The sequence below is a fragment of the Halichoerus grypus genome, chromosome X (genome assembly GCF_964656455.1).
Source record: "Halichoerus grypus chromosome X, mHalGry1.hap1.1, whole genome shotgun sequence".
Classification (NCBI taxonomy): Eukaryota; Metazoa; Chordata; class Mammalia; order Carnivora; family Phocidae; genus Halichoerus; species Halichoerus grypus.
The window spans coordinates 7756143-7762962 of record NC_135727.1 but is presented as its reverse complement, the minus strand read 5'-3'; positions in this window follow the sequence as shown (position 1 = coordinate 7762962).

Sequence of the window (6820 nt, the reverse complement as noted above, 5' to 3'; positions counted from 1 at the left end):
CAGTAAATTCTTTTGACAAGCCTTGGGTTCTTTACAGACAGGAACTGTTGGGGGGGCGGTGGGGAGTCACCCAGGGAAGTGGCTTTACACTGCCAAAAGCCATGCTAGTGTTGGTGAAGTGTCTTAGTGCGGGGTGCTGAGAGATTTTTTTGTGCTTCTCACTTGCCTATTAATTTTCTGAATGGTGTCTTGAATAAAACTACTTTTAATTTTTATAAAGTCCAGTTAATACTTCTTTGTCTTTTATGATTGATATGTGTGTGTGTTCCTCTCTGAGGTCTCTTTGCCTACCCTAAAATTACAAAATATTCTGGGGGCACCTGGGTGGCACAGACAGTTAAGCACCTGACTCTTGGGTTTTGGCTCAGGCCCTGATCTCAGGGTCATGAGATCGAGCTCTGCGTCAGTCTCCATGCTCAGTGAGGAGTCTGCTCAGAACTCTCTCCCTCTCTCTCTGTCCCTCCCCCCACATGCTCACTCTGTCTAAAATAAACAAATCTTTAAAAAAATATTCAGAAATATTTTCTTTTGGGAGATTTGTACTTCTGGGTTTGCCATTCAGGTCTATGATCCATCTCAAATTAATTTTGTATATAGACTGAGATTTCTATTCTGGTGTATTTTCTCCCCATATAAACATACAATTTCCCAGCACTATTTGTTTAAATAGACATACCTTCTCCTTTATTGAATTGATTTGGCCTCTTGGTATAAAATTACTTGGCTATATATGTGTGAGTCTATTTCTGGACTACCTATTATGTTCCATTGGTCTATTATTTATCCTTTCACCAATACTACACTGTCTTAATTATCATAAATTTAGATGAAGCTTTGAAATCTGGTAGGTTGAATCCTCCATATTTAATTTCTTTTTCAAGATTGTTTTGGATGTATTAGATCTTTTGCATCATCAGATAATTATTTTTTGAAAATTCATCCTGAAATTTTGATAAGGATTGCATCAAACATAGGCAAATTTGAGGAGAACAATATCCTAATAATAGTGAGATTTTCAACCCATGGAAGTTTTCCATATGTATTTTAGTACTCTTTAATTTCTTTTAGTGATGTTTGTAATTTCTAATGTACTTGTATTACACATCTCCATTAGACTCTTTTTTTTTCCCCATTAGTTTAAGGGTAGAATTCAGTGATTCATCAGTTGCATATAACACCCAGTTCTCATTCTATCAAGTGCCCTCCTTAATGCTCACCACCCAGTTACCCCATCTCCCACCCACCTCCCCTCCAGCAATCCTCAGTTTGTTTCCTAGAGTTGACTTTCATGGTTTGTCTCCCTCTCTGATGACTTCCCATTCAGTTTTCCCTCCCTTCCCCTATGATCCTCTGCAATGTTTCTTATATTCCTCATATGAGTGAACCATGTGATAATTGTCTCTCTCTGATTGATTTATTTTGCTCAGCATAATACCCTCTAGTTCCATCCACATTGTTGCATCCACATCATTATAAATGGCAAGGTTTCATCCTTTCTGATGGCTAATATTCCATTTTATATATATATACCACATCTTCTATATCCCTTCATTTGCCGACAGACATCTGGGCTCTTTCCATAGTTTGGCTATTGTGGACATTGCTGCTATAAACATTGGGGTGCATCACTGTATTTATTTTGGATAAATACCTAGTAGTGTAATTTCTGGATCATAGGGTAGCTCTATTTTTAACTTTTGAGGAACCTCCATACTGTTTTCCAGAGTGGCTGCACCACAGGCAGCAACCTCTTTGACCTCAGCCACAGCAACTTCCTGCTAGACATGTCTCCAGAGGCAAGGGAAACAAAAGCAAAAATGAAATATTGGGGCTTCATCAAGATAAAAAGCTTTTACAAGCAAAGAAAATAGTCAACAAAATAGACTCTTAAATATTTGAAATTTATGTGCTATTAAAAATGGTAGTAATTTCAGTTTTATTTTCCAATTGATTCTTGCTAGTCCATAGAACTAAATAGAAATTTTATGTTGACTTTGTATGATGCTGCCTTGCTAAACTAGCTGAGTACCAGTGTTTAGACTCCATAAAGTTTTTTGCATGAGAAATCGAGGAATAACAAGAATTTTACTTCTATTTTTCCAATTTTTAAGGTTTTAATGCTCATATTGCCTTATTGCCCTGGATAGAGGCCTAACGTTGCATAAAAATGGTGAGAACAAACTTCTTTGTTGTGTTCTTGATCTTAGAGGAAAAGGGTTTAATTTTTCACAATTTAATTTATGATTACAATTTATAATGGTAAGTTTAATGTTAATTGTATATTTTTATAGATATAAAATTGAGGAAATTTTATTCTATTGTCTGCATAGCCTGCAGTGTCATTCCTATTTCATTTCTAATTTTTGTAATTTGCATCTTTTTTTTTTAGTTAATCTGACTAGAGATATATCAACTTTATTGAGTCTGTCAAAGAATAAGCTTTTAGTTTCATTGGTTTTCTCTCCTTTCTAATTTGTTGATCTCTGCTCTTTATATTATCCATCTGTCTGCTTTCTCTGAGTTTGTTTCATGTCTTTTCTAATTTTTTACTGTGATAGCTTTGCTTATTTGAGACATTTCTTATTTTCTAATACGTCTTTACATCTTAAGTTACATTTAAGACCTTCTTTTAGCTACAACCACATAGTTTGATATGTTGTGTTTTGATTTTTCACTCAAGTCCAACTATTTTCTACTTTCTCTAGTAATTTCCCCTTTGGCCCCTGGATTATTCAAATATTTGAGTATTTTTCATATATCATTCTGTAATTTCTTTCTAGTTCAATTCTTCTTTGGTCAGAGAACTCTGTATTATTCAGTTCTTTTATTTTTTATTTTTTAATTGAAATTTTGTTAACGTACAGTACAATATTGGTTTCTGGAGTAGAATTCAGTGATTCATCACTTTATTACATATATTACAATATTCCATATACCACAGCTTCTTTATCCATTCATCAGTTGATGGACATTTGGGCTTTCTCCATAGTTTGGCTATTGTGGACAATGCTGCTATAAACACTGGGGTGTAGGTGCCCCTTCAGATCACTACATTTGTATCTTTGGGGTAAATACCTAGTGCAATTGCAGGGATGTAGGGTAGCTCCATTTTCAACTTCTTGAGGACTCTCCATCCTGTTTTCCAGAGTGACTGCTCCAGTTTGCATTCTCACCAACAGTGCAAGAGGATTTCCCATCCTCACCAACACCTGTTATTGTTATTTCTTTTAGCCATTCTAACAGGTGTGAGGTGGTATCTTATTGTGGTTTTGATTTGCATTTCCCTGATGATGAGTGATGTTGACCATTTTTTCACATATCTGTTAGCCATCTGGATGTCTTCTTTGGAAAATGTCTATTCATGTCTTCTGCCCATTTCTTAACTGGATTATTTGTTTTTTTGGGTACTGAGTTTGGTAAGACTATAGATTTTGGATACTAACTCTTTATCAGGTAATGGAGAAATTCACCCCAAAAGAAAGAACAGGAGGTAGTACTCACAGCCAGGGAAAATATTCATTTCTTTAAAATTTGTTAATACTTGTTTTGTGTTTAATGAATGCCTTAAAGATTTTCTCTTTTTTTCCCCCAGCAGTTTGATGTGTCTTGGTGTGGTTGATTTTGGTATTTATTTTGCTTGGTTTTCTCTGAGCTTCTTAGATACATGGTTTGGGTTTTTGTTTTTGTTTTTGTTTTGTTTTTTATTTTGGAAAATTCTCAGCCATTTCCCCTTCATATATTTCTTCTACCCCTTACTATCTTTCTTTTCTACTTCTGTGATTCTAGTTACACATATTTCAGAGCATTTGATAAAGTCCCACAGTTCTGAATACTTCTGTTGCCCCCTCGCATACTCTTTTTTCTTCCTCTTTGTGTTCACTTTTTGATGATTTCTCCTGACCTATCTTCAAGTTCACTGATTCTTTTCTTGGCTTCATTAAGTCTAATAATGAGTCTGACAAAGGAGTTTTTCATTTATTGTGTTTTTTTTTCTTATTGTGTTTTTTTATTCTCCATTCCACTTGATCATTTCTTAGGATTTCCATATTTGTATTGAAATTTTCCATATGATCATGCATATGATTTGCCTTTTTAAAAAAAATTTATTTTATAATGTTATGTTAGTCACGATACAATACATCATTAATTTTTGATGTAGTGATCCACAATTCACTGTTTTCATATAACACCCAGTGCTCCATGCAGTACATGCCCTCCTTAATACCCATCACTGGGCTCACCCATCCCCCCACCCCTCTCCCCTCTAAAACTCTCAGTTTGTTTCTCAGAGTCCATAGTCTCTCATGGTTCACCTCTCCTGATCCACCCCCCCATTTTTCCCTTCCATCTCCTAATGTCCTCCATGCTATTCCTTATGTTCCACAAATAGGTGAAACCATATGATAATTGACTTTCTCTGCTTGACTTATTTCACTGAGCATAATCTCCTCCAGTCCCATCCATGTTCATGTAAAAGTTGGGTATTCATCCTTTCTGATGGCTGAGTAATATTCCATTGTATATATGGACCACATCTTCTTTATCCATTCATCTGTTGAAGGGCATCTCGGCTGTTTCCACAGTTTGGCTATTGCAGACATTGCTGCTATGGACATAGGGGTGCATAGGGTCCTTCTTTTCACTACATCTGTGTCTTCTGGGTAAATACCCAGGAGTGCAATTGCTGGGTCATAGGGTAGCTCTATTTTTAAATTTTTGAGGAACCTCCACACTGTTTTCCAAAGTGGCTGTACCAACTTGCATTCCCACCAACAGTGTAAGAGGGTTCCCCTTTCTCCACAACCTCTCCAACATTTGTTGTTTTTTGCCTTGTCAAGTTTTGCCATTCTAACTGGTGTAAGGTGGTATCTCAATGTAGTAGTTTTGATTTGAATTTCCCTGATGGCTATTGATGATGAACATTTTTTCATGTGTCTGTTGGCCATTTGTATGTCTTCTTTGGAGAAGTGTCTGTTCATGTCTTCTGCCCATTTTTTGACTTGATTATTTGTTTTTTGGGTGTTGAGTTTGAGAAGTTCTTTATAGATCTTGGATACCAGCGCTTTGTCTATAGTGTCATTTGCAAATATCTTCTCCCGTTCTGTGGGTTGCCTCTTTGTTTTGTTGACTGTTTCCTTTGCTGTGCAGAAGCTTTTTATCTTGATGAAGTCCCAGAAGTTCATTTTTGCTTTTGTTTCACTAGCCTTTGGAGATGTATCTTGAAAGAAGTTGCTGTGGCCGATGTCAAAGAGGTTACTGCCTATGTTCTCCTCTAGGATTTTGATGGATTCCTGTCTCACATTGAGGTCTTTCATCCATTTTGAGTTTATCTTTGTGTATGGTGTTAGAGAATGGTAGAGCTTCATTCTTCTGCATGTGGCTGTCCAATATTCCCAGCACCATTTATTGAAGAGACTTTTTTCCATTGCATATTTTTTCCTGCTTTGTTGAAGATTATTTGACTGTAGAGTTGAGGGTCCATATCTGGGCTCTCTATTCTGTTCCATTGGTCTATATGTCTGTTTTTGTGCCAGTACCATGCTGTCTTGGTGATCACTGCTTTGTATTATAGCTTGAAATCGGGCAACGTGATGCCCCCAGCTTTGTTTTTCTTTTTCAACATTTCCATGGCAATTCGGGGTCTTTTCTGATTCCATACAAATTTTAGGATTGTTTGTTCCAGCACTTTGAAAAATGTCATTGGAATTTTGATCGGGATGGCATTGAAGGTATAGATTGCTCTGGGTAGCATAGACATTTTAACAATGTTTATTCTTCCGATCCATGAGCATGGAATATTTTTCCATCTTTTTTTGTCTTCTTCAATTTCTTGCATGAGTGTTCTGTAGTTCCTAGAGTATAGATCCTTTACCTCTTTGGTTAGGTTTATTCCGAGGTATCTTATGGTTTTTGGTGCTATTGTAAATGGAATCTTTTCTCTAATTTCTCTTTCTACAGTTGCATTGTTAGTGTATAAGAAAGCAACTGATTTCCTTTTCAACCAGTGACTTGCATGCCATTTTCTTGCTTGGTCTTCAGTGTGAGAGACTGAGATTATCTATCTACTAAGTATTTGAGCTGGGTATGGGGTTTATTGTTGTAACAATGACCTTCAGTGCACCATCCTCTTCAATTTCCTCTGTGTTACTTTGTATTTAGGGTACAGTTTGGTTTTCCAGATAGTTTTCCTTAATGTCAGCTCCTCCTTTAGCTGTAGGTCTTCTCTTTTGCCTATATCTCAAAGTAAGTCTCTTTTGCCCCTCTCTCAGCAGAAGATTGTTGCTTGTTACTCAAAGCTCACTAGCCTGACAGAAGGTAGAGAGTGTTCTCTGTTGTCCTGGCTCAGTTGCAAGCAGGCTCTGTGTCTCCCTTGGTCTCATTGTGGGGTCTTCTTATTGATCCTGTTCCTCCAGCAGCAGAGTGTCTCTATTGTTCTGGGACAAGAATGTGTTTCTGTCCTTCTCCTAGATATGGAGAGATTTTTCTGTTCCCTTCTCCCAGCTGTAATTGGTTTTCATCTGTGCCTGAGAGTGATGAAGTTTATTGTCATTCCCACAGTGAATTAATACTTTTATTACATAGAGGCAATAGAGAAGGATGATTCCTATGGACCTTCATAACTGCTATCTTCTTCTCCCTGGACTGTACACAAAGGAAGATTTCTCATCCTCTGCCCAGTCTCCATTCTTTCTCATGAGAAATTTGAGAGAAGAATCTGCACGTGGGTGTGAACTCCTCTGTGTGTGGTTCAAAGGGTTCTATATTCTCATGTTAGGTCTCTTAATAATTAAGTCCAAGGCATAGATATTACTTTTTGGTT